This window comes from Lissotriton vulgaris, chromosome 1_1, assembly GCF_964263255.1.
Source record: "Lissotriton vulgaris chromosome 1_1, aLisVul1.2, whole genome shotgun sequence".
Taxonomy (NCBI): Eukaryota; Metazoa; Chordata; class Amphibia; order Caudata; family Salamandridae; genus Lissotriton; species Lissotriton vulgaris.
The window spans coordinates 199,596,369-199,606,368 of record NC_141685.1 but is presented as its reverse complement, the minus strand read 5'-3'; the positions used below and the strand labels follow the sequence as shown (position 1 = coordinate 199,606,368).

At 49.0% G+C, this 10,000-nt stretch overlaps 18 non-coding genes across 18 annotated transcripts; 12 read left to right on the top strand and 6 right to left on the bottom strand.

The window, feature by feature from the left end:
* The first annotated feature begins 752 nt into the window (after positions 1-752).
* On the top strand, positions 753-826 carry TRNAN-GUU (transfer RNA asparagine (anticodon GUU)). The gene has a single exon. It is a non-coding gene; the product is annotated as a tRNA-Asn (tRNA).
* Positions 827-1,062: 236 nt separating this feature from the next.
* TRNAW-CCA (transfer RNA tryptophan (anticodon CCA)) lies at positions 1,063-1,134 on the top strand. The gene has a single exon. It is a non-coding gene; the product is annotated as a tRNA-Trp (tRNA).
* Positions 1,135-1,205: 71 nt separating this feature from the next.
* Positions 1,206-1,276, bottom strand: TRNAG-GCC (transfer RNA glycine (anticodon GCC)). Its single transcript has one exon. It is a non-coding gene; the product is annotated as a tRNA-Gly (tRNA).
* A 1,161-nt stretch (positions 1,277-2,437) lies between these two features.
* Positions 2,438-2,511, top strand: TRNAN-GUU (transfer RNA asparagine (anticodon GUU)). The gene has a single exon. It is a non-coding gene; the product is annotated as a tRNA-Asn (tRNA).
* A 228-nt stretch (positions 2,512-2,739) lies between these two features.
* TRNAW-CCA (transfer RNA tryptophan (anticodon CCA)) lies at positions 2,740-2,811 on the top strand. The gene has a single exon. It is a non-coding gene; the product is annotated as a tRNA-Trp (tRNA).
* Positions 2,812-2,882: 71 nt separating this feature from the next.
* On the bottom strand, positions 2,883-2,953 carry TRNAG-GCC (transfer RNA glycine (anticodon GCC)). Its single transcript has one exon. It is a non-coding gene; the product is annotated as a tRNA-Gly (tRNA).
* Positions 2,954-4,097: 1,144 nt separating this feature from the next.
* On the top strand, positions 4,098-4,171 carry TRNAN-GUU (transfer RNA asparagine (anticodon GUU)). The gene has a single exon. It is a non-coding gene; the product is annotated as a tRNA-Asn (tRNA).
* Positions 4,172-4,407: 236 nt separating this feature from the next.
* TRNAW-CCA (transfer RNA tryptophan (anticodon CCA)) lies at positions 4,408-4,479 on the top strand. Its single transcript has one exon. It is a non-coding gene; the product is annotated as a tRNA-Trp (tRNA).
* A 71-nt stretch (positions 4,480-4,550) lies between these two features.
* On the bottom strand, positions 4,551-4,621 carry TRNAG-GCC (transfer RNA glycine (anticodon GCC)). The gene has a single exon. It is a non-coding gene; the product is annotated as a tRNA-Gly (tRNA).
* Positions 4,622-5,782: 1,161 nt separating this feature from the next.
* On the top strand, positions 5,783-5,856 carry TRNAN-GUU (transfer RNA asparagine (anticodon GUU)). Its single transcript has one exon. It is a non-coding gene; the product is annotated as a tRNA-Asn (tRNA).
* Positions 5,857-6,092: 236 nt separating this feature from the next.
* Positions 6,093-6,164, top strand: TRNAW-CCA (transfer RNA tryptophan (anticodon CCA)). The gene has a single exon. It is a non-coding gene; the product is annotated as a tRNA-Trp (tRNA).
* Positions 6,165-6,235: 71 nt separating this feature from the next.
* TRNAG-GCC (transfer RNA glycine (anticodon GCC)) lies at positions 6,236-6,306 on the bottom strand. The gene has a single exon. It is a non-coding gene; the product is annotated as a tRNA-Gly (tRNA).
* A 1,161-nt stretch (positions 6,307-7,467) lies between these two features.
* TRNAN-GUU (transfer RNA asparagine (anticodon GUU)) lies at positions 7,468-7,541 on the top strand. The gene has a single exon. It is a non-coding gene; the product is annotated as a tRNA-Asn (tRNA).
* A 236-nt stretch (positions 7,542-7,777) lies between these two features.
* Positions 7,778-7,849, top strand: TRNAW-CCA (transfer RNA tryptophan (anticodon CCA)). The gene has a single exon. It is a non-coding gene; the product is annotated as a tRNA-Trp (tRNA).
* A 71-nt stretch (positions 7,850-7,920) lies between these two features.
* TRNAG-GCC (transfer RNA glycine (anticodon GCC)) lies at positions 7,921-7,991 on the bottom strand. Its single transcript has one exon. It is a non-coding gene; the product is annotated as a tRNA-Gly (tRNA).
* A 1,161-nt stretch (positions 7,992-9,152) lies between these two features.
* TRNAN-GUU (transfer RNA asparagine (anticodon GUU)) lies at positions 9,153-9,226 on the top strand. Its single transcript has one exon. It is a non-coding gene; the product is annotated as a tRNA-Asn (tRNA).
* Positions 9,227-9,462: 236 nt separating this feature from the next.
* TRNAW-CCA (transfer RNA tryptophan (anticodon CCA)) lies at positions 9,463-9,534 on the top strand. The gene has a single exon. It is a non-coding gene; the product is annotated as a tRNA-Trp (tRNA).
* A 71-nt stretch (positions 9,535-9,605) lies between these two features.
* TRNAG-GCC (transfer RNA glycine (anticodon GCC)) lies at positions 9,606-9,676 on the bottom strand. The gene has a single exon. It is a non-coding gene; the product is annotated as a tRNA-Gly (tRNA).
* Positions 9,677-10,000: the final 324 nt, after the last annotated feature.

Here is a 10,000-nt window from a genome sequence, read left to right as displayed (position 1 = left end):
GCGTCCCTAACGCCATCCCAACGCGCCCTGGTCGGGCACAGCCCTGATCGGGCTTAGATCACTGGAGCCTCTGGAGATCAAGAACTCCGGAAGCCTAGGGTCAGGCCTATTGCAGAGGCATCTTGTGCCTGGCCATTCCGGGATTGTTGTGTTTCAGGGCCTAGCCATCAATACTCCTGGGATTTCTTTCCATGAGAACCCTCATGTCCCTGTCCTCCCACAAGCCCGAGCTTTTATGTAAAATAAAGTGTGCTCTGTGGGCCTTCCCCTATGTGCTCTCTGCCTAATCTCTTTCTCCCAAGCTGAGCTCTGCAGGTAAATGTATCTATCTGACTGAGGGGCTAGGGAGGGCCTTTCCCAGCAGTCTTACAAGCCAAGAGTTCAGAGAAAGCACCTGCTCTGGGAAGGAGACTCTGCTCACAGAGAAGACAAGTCCAACATAACACAGTGAAGATGGGATGGGCAAGACACACGCCTCACGGGCTGGTAGCACGCAAACAGAGGAGCAGGGAGCTACGCTAAGCAGGCAAAGAGAAAAGTCATGTATGAGTCTCATGCACTGTGACCGGTAGTAATACTGGCTCTAACACCATTAGACAGTAGTCTACACATCATAAATTACAACAGTAACAAGACACTAAGCAAATGACAAATGCTGTATGGCATAAAGACGCCTTATATAATACAAGCTCCAGGCAGGCGCACACATGTCAAGACATATATTGAGTCTCAGGAAATGTATACAGTCAATAGTCTCTGTGGCGCAATCGGTTAGCGCGTTCGGCTGTTAATCGAAAGGTTGGTGGTTCAAGCCCACCCAGGGACGTAGCCTTTTGTCTGCATGAAACACAGATACGTACCTTTGCTCTTTCCTGCGTGCGATCCTTTCCCTGAATAGTTCAATCCTCAGCGTTCTCACTGCACCTGCAGTCAATTTCAATAATTAGGATAGAAAACAAAAGGCCAAGCCCTGTAATACAACCGTAGGCATATAAGCAGAGGAAAATAAGTCAAAAGGCCCACAGCATTTGTTCATCTGGCATCGAAGGCTGCAAGTGTAAGGACCTCGTGGCGCAACGGTAGCGCGTCTGACTCCAGATCAGAAGGTTGCGTGTTCAAATCACGTCGGGGTCACTGCTTACCATTTTATTCCCCACTGAGTTCATATATATCATTTCGAAAACAAAGTCAAAAGAAAGCAACCTTGCATTGGCCGGGATTCGAACCCGGGCCTCCCGCGTGGCAGGCGAGAATTCTACCACTGAACCACCAATGCTTCACATGGTGTGTTCACAGCAAGAGCTCTGTCCAAGACAGTGGTCAGGTTCACACACTTAAATTGTACACATATGAACAAAGTGTGCGCAGCAGACATGATAACGCCAACGTTTCACATGATGATGGCAAGAATCAGATGCAGGAGACTATAAGTAATAATGTCTTTGCATTTGCTGAGGTCACTGGCTTGGTACTAGAGTTGTGGTTATCAGGGCATGATGGCAGGCTGCTCCTGACAGAAGTGGCTCACAGAATGCACCCGCCAGATCACCAGCACTATTGTGTTTCAGATCATGTCACTGAACTCTCCTCCTGGAAAATCCTTCCCACTGGCTTTGCCAGATTCTGTGTCCTCCCCAAAATGCTGGGGTGAAACGGGCAGAGTTCTGCGCCCTGCGCCCCTTTACGCGTCCCTAACGCCATCCCAACGCGCCCTGGTCGGGCACAGCCCTGATCGGGCTTAGATCACTGGAGCCTCTGGAGATCAAGAACTCCGGAAGCCTAGGGTCAGGCCTATTGCAGAGGCATCTTGTGCCTGGCCATTCCGGGATTGTTGTGTTTCAGGGCCTAGCCATCAATACTCCTGCGATTTCTTTCCATGAGAACCCTCATGTCCCTGTCCTCCCACAAGCCCGAGCTTTTATGTAAAATAAAGTGTGCTCTGTGGGCCTTCCCCTATGTGCTCTCTGCCTAATCTCTTTCTCCCAAGCTGAGCTCTGCAGGTAAATGTATCTATCGGACTGAGGGGCTAGGGAGGGCCTTTCCCAGCAGTCTTACAAGCCAAGAGTTCAGAGAAAGCACCTGCTCTGGGAAGGAGACTCTGCTCACAGAGAAGACAAGTCCAACATAACACAGTGAAGATGGGATGGGCAAGACACACGCCTCACGGGCTGGTAGCACGCAAACAGAGGAGCAGGGAGCTACGCTAAGCAGGCAAAGAGAAAAGTCATGTATGAGTCTCATGCACTGTGACCGGTAGTAATACTGGCTCTAACACCATTAGACAGTAGTCTACACATCATAAATTACAACAGTAACAAGACACTAAGCAAATGACAAATGCTGTATGGCATAAAGACGCCTTATATAATACAAGCTCCAAGCAGGCGCACACATGTCAAGACATATATTGAGTCTCAGGAAATGTATACAGTCAATAGTCTCTGTGGCGCAATCGGTTAGCGCGTTCGGCTGTTAACCGAAAGGTTGGTGGTTCAAGCCCACCCAGGGACGTTGCCTTTTGTCTGCATGAAACACAGATTTGCTCTTTCCTGCGTGCGATCCTTTCCCTGAATAGTTCAATCCTCAGCGTTATCACTGCACCTGCAGTCAATTTCAATAATTAGGATAGAAAACAAAAGGCCAAGCCCTGTAATACAACCGTAGGCATATAAGCAGAGGAAAATAAGTCAAAAGGCCCACAGCATTTGTTCATCTGGCATCGAAGGCTGCAAGTGTAAGGACCTCGTGGCGCAACGGTAGCGCGTCTGACTCCAGATCAGAAGGCTGCGTGTTCAAATCACGTCGGGGTCACTGCTTACCATTTTATTCCCCACTGAGTTCATATATATCATTTCGAAAACAAAGTCAAAAGAAAGCAACATTGCATTGGCCGGGAATCGAACCCAGGCCTCCCGCGTGGCAGGCGAGAATTCTTCCACTGAACCACCAATGCTTCACATGGTGTGTTCATAGGCAGAGCTCTGTCCAAGACAGTGGTCAGGTTCACACACTTAAATTGTACACATATGAACAAAGTGTGCGCAGCAGACATGATAACGCCAACGTTTCGCATGATGATGGCAAGAATCAGATGCAGGAGACTATAAGTAATAATGTCTTTGCATTTGCTGAGGTCACTGGCTTGGTACTAGAGTTGTGGTTATCAGGGCATGATGGCAGGCTGCTCCTGACAGAAGTGGCTCACAGAATGCACCCGCCAGATCACCAGCACTATTGTGTTTCAGATCATGTCACTGAAGTCTCCTCCTGGAAAATCCTTCCCACTGGCTTTGCCAGATTCTGTGTCCTCCCCAAAATGCTGGGGTGAAACGGCAGAGTTCTGCGCCCTGCGCCCCTTTACGCGTCCCTAATGCCATCCCAACGCGCCCTGGTCGGGCTTAGATCACTGGAGCCTCTGGAGATCAAGAACTCCGGAAGCCTAGGGTCAGGCCTTTTGCAGAGGCATCTTGTGCCTGGCCATTCCGGGATTGTTGTGTTTCAGGGCCTAGCCATCAATACTCCTGGGATTTCTTTCCAGGAGAACCCTCATGTCCCTGTCCTCCCACAAGCCCGAGCTTTTATGTAAAATAAAGTGTGCTCTGTGGGCCTTCCCCTATGTGCTCTCTGCCTAATCTCTTTCTCCCAAGCTGAGCTCTGCAGGTAAATGTATCTATCTGACTGAGGGGCTAGGGAGGGCCTTTCCCAGCAGTCTTACAAGCCAAGAGTTCAGAGAAAGCACCTGCTCTGGGAAGGAGACTCTGCTCACAGAGAAGACAAGTCCAACATAACACAGTGAAGATGGGATGGGCAAGACACACGCCTCACGGGCTGGTAGCACGCAAACAGAGGAGCAGGGAGCTACGCTAAGCAGGCAAAGAGAAAAGTCATGTATGAGTCTCATGCACTGTGACCGGTAGTAATACTGGCTCTAACACCATTAGACAGTAGTCTAAACATCATAAATTACAACAGTAACAAGACACTAAGCAAATGACAAATGCTGTATGGCATAAAGACGCCTTATATAATACAAGCTCCAAGCAGGCGCACACATGTCAAGACATATATTGAGTCTCAGGAAATGTATACAGTCAATAGTCTCTGTGGCGCAATCGGTTAGCGCGTTCGGCTGTTAACCGAAAGGTTGGTGGTTCAAGCCCACCCAGGGACGTAGCCTTTTGTCTGCATGAAACACAGATACGTACCTTTGCTCTTTCCTGCGTGCGATCCTTTCCCTGAATAGTTCAATCCTCAGCGTTCTCACTGCACCTGCAGTCAATTTCAATAATTAGGATAGAAAACAAAAGGCCAAGCCCTGTAATACAACCGTAGGCATATAAGCAGAGGAAAATAAGTCAAAAGGCCCACAGCATTTGTTCATCTGGCATCGAAGGCTGCAAGTGTAAGGACCTCGTGGCGCAACGGTAGCGCGTCTGACTCCAGATCAGAAGGCTGCGTGTTCAAATCACGTCGGGGTCACTGCTTACCATTTTATTCCCCACTGAGTTCATATATATCATTTCGAAAACAAAGTCAAAAGAAAGCAACCTTGCATTGGCCGGGAATCGAACCCGGGCCTCCCGCGTGGCGGGCGAGAATTCTACCACTGAACCACCAATGCTTCACATGGTGTGTTCACAGCAAGAGCTCTGTCCAAGACAGTGGTCAGGTTCACACACTTAAATTGTACACATATGAACAAAGTGTGCGCAGCAGACATGATAACGCCAACGTTTCACATGATGATGGCAAGAATCAGATGCAGGAGACTATAAGTAATAATGTCTTTGCATTTGCTGAGGTCACTGGCTTGGTACTAGAGTTGTGGTTATCAGGGCATGATGGCAGGCTGCTCCTGACAGAAGTGGCTCACAGAATGCACCCGCCAGATCACCAGCACTATTGTGTTTGAGATCATGTCACTGAACTCTCCTCCTGGAAAATCCTTCCCACTGGCTTTGCCAGATTCTGTGTCCTCCCCAAAATGCTGGGGTGAAACGGGCAGAGTTCTGCGCCCTGCGCCCCTTTACGCGTCCCTAACGCCATCCCAACGCGCCCTGGTCGGGCACAGCCCTGGTCGGGCTTAGATCACTGGAGCCTCTGGAGATCAAGAACTCCGGAAGCCTAGGGTCAGGCCTATTGCAGAGGCATCTTGTGCCTGGCCATTCCGGGATTGTTGTGTTTCAGGGCCTAGCCATCAATACTCCTGGGATTTCTTTCCATGAGAACCCTCATGTCCCTGTCCTCCCACAAGCCCGAGCTTTTATGTAAAATAAAGTGTGCTCTGTGGGCCTTTCCCTATGTGCTCTCTGCCTAATCTCTTTCTCCCAAGCTGAGCTCTGCAGGTAAATGTATCTATCTGACTGAAGGGCTAGGGAGGGCCTTTCCCAGCAGTCTTACAAGCCAAGAGTTCAGAGAAAGCACCTGCTCTGGGAAGGAGACTCTGCTCACAGAGAAGACAAGTCCAACATAACACAGTGAAGATGGGATGGGCAAGACACACGCCTCATGGGCTGGTAGCACGCAAACAGAGGAGCAGGGAGCTACGCTAAGCAGGCAAAGAGAAAAGTCATGTATGAGTCTCATGCACTGTGACCGGTAGTAATACTGGCTCTAACACCATTAGACAGTAGTCTACACATCATAAATTACAACAGTAACAAGACACTAAGCAAATGACAAATGCTGTATGGCATAAAGACGCCTTATATAATACAAGCTCCAGGCAGGCGCACACATGTCAAGACATATATTGAGTCTCAGGAAATGTATACAGTCAATAGTCTCTGTGGCGCAATCGGTTAGCGCGTTCGGCTGTTAACCGAAAGGTTGGTGGTTCAAGCCCACCCAGGGACGTAGCCTTTTGTCTGCATGAAACACAGATACGTACCTTTGCTCTTTCCTGCGTGCGATCCTTTCCCTGAATAGTTCAATCCTCAGCGTTCTCACTGCACCTGCAGTCAATTTCAATAATTAGGATAGAAAACAAAAGGCCAAGCCCTGTAATACAACCGTAGGCATATAAGCAGAGGAAAATAAGTCAAAAGGCCCACAGCATTTGTTCATCTGGCATCGAAGGCTGCAAGTGTAAGGACCTCGTGGCGCAACAGTAGCGCGTCTGACTCCAGATCAGAAGGTTGCGTGTTCAAATCACGTCGGGGTCACTGCTTACCATTTTATTCCCCACTGAGTTCATATATATCATTTCGAAAACAAAGTCAAAAGAAAGCATCCTTGCATTGGCCGGGAATCTAACCCGGGCCTCCCGCGTGGCAGGCGAGAATTCTACCACTGAACCACCAATGCTTCACATGGTGTGTTCACAGCAAGAGCTCTGTCCAAGACAGTGGTCAGGTTCACACACTTAAATTGTACACATATGAACAAAGTGTGCGCAGCAGACATGATAACGCCAACGTTTCACATGATGATGGCAAGAATCAGATGCAGGAGACTATAAGTAATAATGTCTTTGCATTTGCTGAGGTCACTGGCTTGGTACTAGAGTTGTGGTTATCAGGGCATGATGGCAGGCTGCTCCTGACAGAAGTGGCTCACAGAATGCACCCGCCAGATCACCAGCACTATTGTGTTTCAGATCATGTCACTGAACTCTCCTCCTGGAAAATCCTTCCCACTGGCTTTGCCAGATTCTGTGTCCTCCCCAAAATGCTGGGGTGAAACGGGCAGAGTTCTGCGCCCTGCGCCCCTTTACGCGTCCCTAACGCCATCCCAACGCGCCCTGGTCGGGCACAGCCCTGATCGGGCTTAGATCACTGGAGCCTCTGGAGATCAAGAACTCCGGAAGCCTAGGGTCAGGCCTATTGCAGAGGCATCTTGTGCCTGGCCATTCCGGGATTGTTGTGTTTCAGGGCCTAGCCATCAATACTCCTGGGATTTCTTTCCATGAGAACCCTCATGTCCCTGTCCTCCCACAAGCCCGAGCTTTTATGTAAAATAAAGTGTGCTCTGTGGGCCTTCCCCTATGTGCTCTCTGCCTAATCTCTTTCTCCCAAGCTGAGCTCTGCAGGTAAATGTATCTATCTGACTGAGGGGCTAGGGAGGGCCTTTCCCAGCAGTCTTACAAGCCAAGAGTTCAGAGAAAGCACCTGCTCTGGGAAGGAGACTCTGCTCACAGAGAAGACAAGTCCAACATAACACAGTGAAGATGGGATGGGCAAGACACACGCCTCACGGGCTGGTAGCACGCAAACAGAGGAGCAGGGAGCTACGCTAAGCAGGCAAAGAGAAAAGTCATGTATGAGTCTCATGCACTGTGACCGGTAGTAATACTGGCTCTAACACCATTAGACAGTAGTCTACACATCATAAATTACAACAGTAACAAGACACTAAGCAAATGACAAATGCTGTATGGCATAAAGACGCCTTATATAATACAAGCTCCAGGCAGGCGCACACATGTCAAGACATATATTGAGTCTCAGGAAATGTATACAGTCAATAGTCTCTGTGGCGCAATCGGTTAGCGCGTTCGGCTGTTAACCGAAAGGTTGGTGGTTCAAGCCCACCCAGGGACGTAGCCTTTTGTCTGCATGAAACACAGATACGTACCTTTGCTCTTTCCTGCGTGCGATCCTTTCCCTGAATAGTTCAATCCTCAGCGTTCTCACTGCACCTGCAGTCAATTTCAATAATTAGGATAGAAAACAAAAGGCCAAGCCCTGTAATACAACCGTAGGCATATAAGCAGAGGAAAATAAGTCAAAAGGCCGACAGCATTTGTTCATCTGGCATCGAAGGCTGCAAGTGTAAGGACCTCGTGGCGCAACGGTAGCGCGTCTGACTCCAGATCAGAAGGTTGCGTGTTCAAATCACGTCGGGGTCACTGCTTACCATTTTATTCCCCACTGAGTTCATATATATCATTTCGAAAACAAAGTCAAAAGAAAGCAACCTTGCATTGGCCGGGATTCGAACCCGGGCCTCCCGCGTGGCAGGCGAGAATTCTACCACTGAACCACCAATGCTTCACATGGTGTGTTCACAGCAAGAGCTCTGTCCAAGACAGTGGTCAGGTTCACACACTTAAATTGTACACATATGAACAAAGTGTGCGCAGCAGACATGATAACGCCAACGTTTCACATGATGATGGCAAGAATCAGATGCAGGAGACTATAAGTAATAACGTCTTTGCATTTGCTGAGGTCATTGGCTTGGTACTAGAGTTGTGGTTATCAGGGCATGATGGCAGGCTGCTCCTGACAGAAGTGGCTCACAGAATGCACCCGCCAGATCACCAGCACTATTGTGTTTCAGATCATGTCACTGAACTCTCCTCCTGGAAAATCCTTCCCACTGGCTTTGCCAGATTCTGTGTCCTCCCCAAAATGCTGGGGTGAAACGGGCAGAGTTCTGCGCCCTGCGCCCCTTTACGCGTCCCTAACGCCATCCCAACGCGCCCTGGTCGGGCACAGCCCTGATCGGGCTTAGATCACTGGAGCCTCTGGAGATCAAGAACTCCGGAAGCCTAGGGTCAGGCCTATTGCAGAGGCATCTTGTGCCTGGCCATTCCGGGATTGTTGTGTTTCAGGGCCTAGCCATCAATACTCCTGGGATTTCTTTCCATGAGAACCCTCATGTCCCTGTCCTCCCACAAGCCCGAGCTTTTATGTAAAATAAAGTGTGCTCTGTGGGCCTTCCCCTATGTGCTCTCTGCCTAATCTCTTTCTCCCAAGCTGAGCTCTGCAGGTAAATGTATCTATCTGACTAAGGGGCTAGGGAGGGCCTTTCCCAGCAGTCTTACAAGCCAAGAGTTCAGAGAAAGCACCTGCTCTGGGAAGGAGACTCTGCTCACAGAGAAGACAAGTCCAACATAACACAGTGAAGATGGGATGGGCAAGACACACGCCTCACGGGCTGGTAGCACGCAAACAGAGGAGCAGGGAGCTACGCTAAGCAGGCAAAGAGAAAAGTCATGTATGAGTCTCATGCACTGTGACCGGTAGTAATACTGGCTCTAACACCATTAGACAGTAGTCTACACATCACAAATTACAACAGTAACAAGACACTAAGCAAATGACAAATGCTGTATGGCATAAAGACGCCTTATATAATACAAGCTCCAGGCAGGCGCACACATGTCAAGACATATATTGAGTCTCAGGAAATGTATACAGTCAATAGTCTCTGTGGGGCAATCGGTTAGCGCGTTCGGCTGTTAACCGAAAGGTTGGTGGTTCAAGCCCACCCAGGGACGTAGCCTTTTGTCTGTATGAAACACAGATACGTACCTTTGCTCTTTCCTGCGTGCGATCCTTTCCCTGAATAGTTCAATCCTCAGCGTTCTCACTGCACCTGCAGTCAATTTCAATAATTAGGATAGAAAACAAAAGGCCAAGCCCTGTAATACAACCTTAGGCATATAAGCAGAGGAAAATAAGTCAAAAGGCCCACAGCATTTGTTCATCTGGCATCGAAGGCTGCAAGTGTAAGGACCTCGTGGCGCAACGGTAGCGCGTCTGACTCCAGATCAGAAGGTTGCGTGTTCAAATCACGTCGGGGTCACTGCTTACCATTTTATTCCCCACTGAGATCATATATATCATTTCGAAAACAAAGTCAAAAGAAAGCAACCTTGCATTGGCCGGGAATCAAACCCGGGCCTCCCGCGTGGCAGGCGAGAATTCTACCACTGAACCACCAATGCTTCACATGGTGTGTTCACAGCAAGAGCTCTGTCCAAGACAGTGGTCAGGTTCACACACTTAAATTGTACACATATGAACAAAGTGTGCGCAGCAGACATGATAACGCCAACGTTTCACATGATGATGGCAAGAATCAGATGCAGGAGACTATAAGTAATAATGTCTTTGCATTTGCTGAGGTCACTGGCTTGGTACTAGAGTTGTGGTTATCAGGGCATGATGGCAGGCTGCTCCTGACAGAAGTGGCTCACAGAATGCACCCGCCAGATCACCAGCACTATTGTGTTTCAGATCATGTCACTGAACTCTCCTCCTGGAAAATC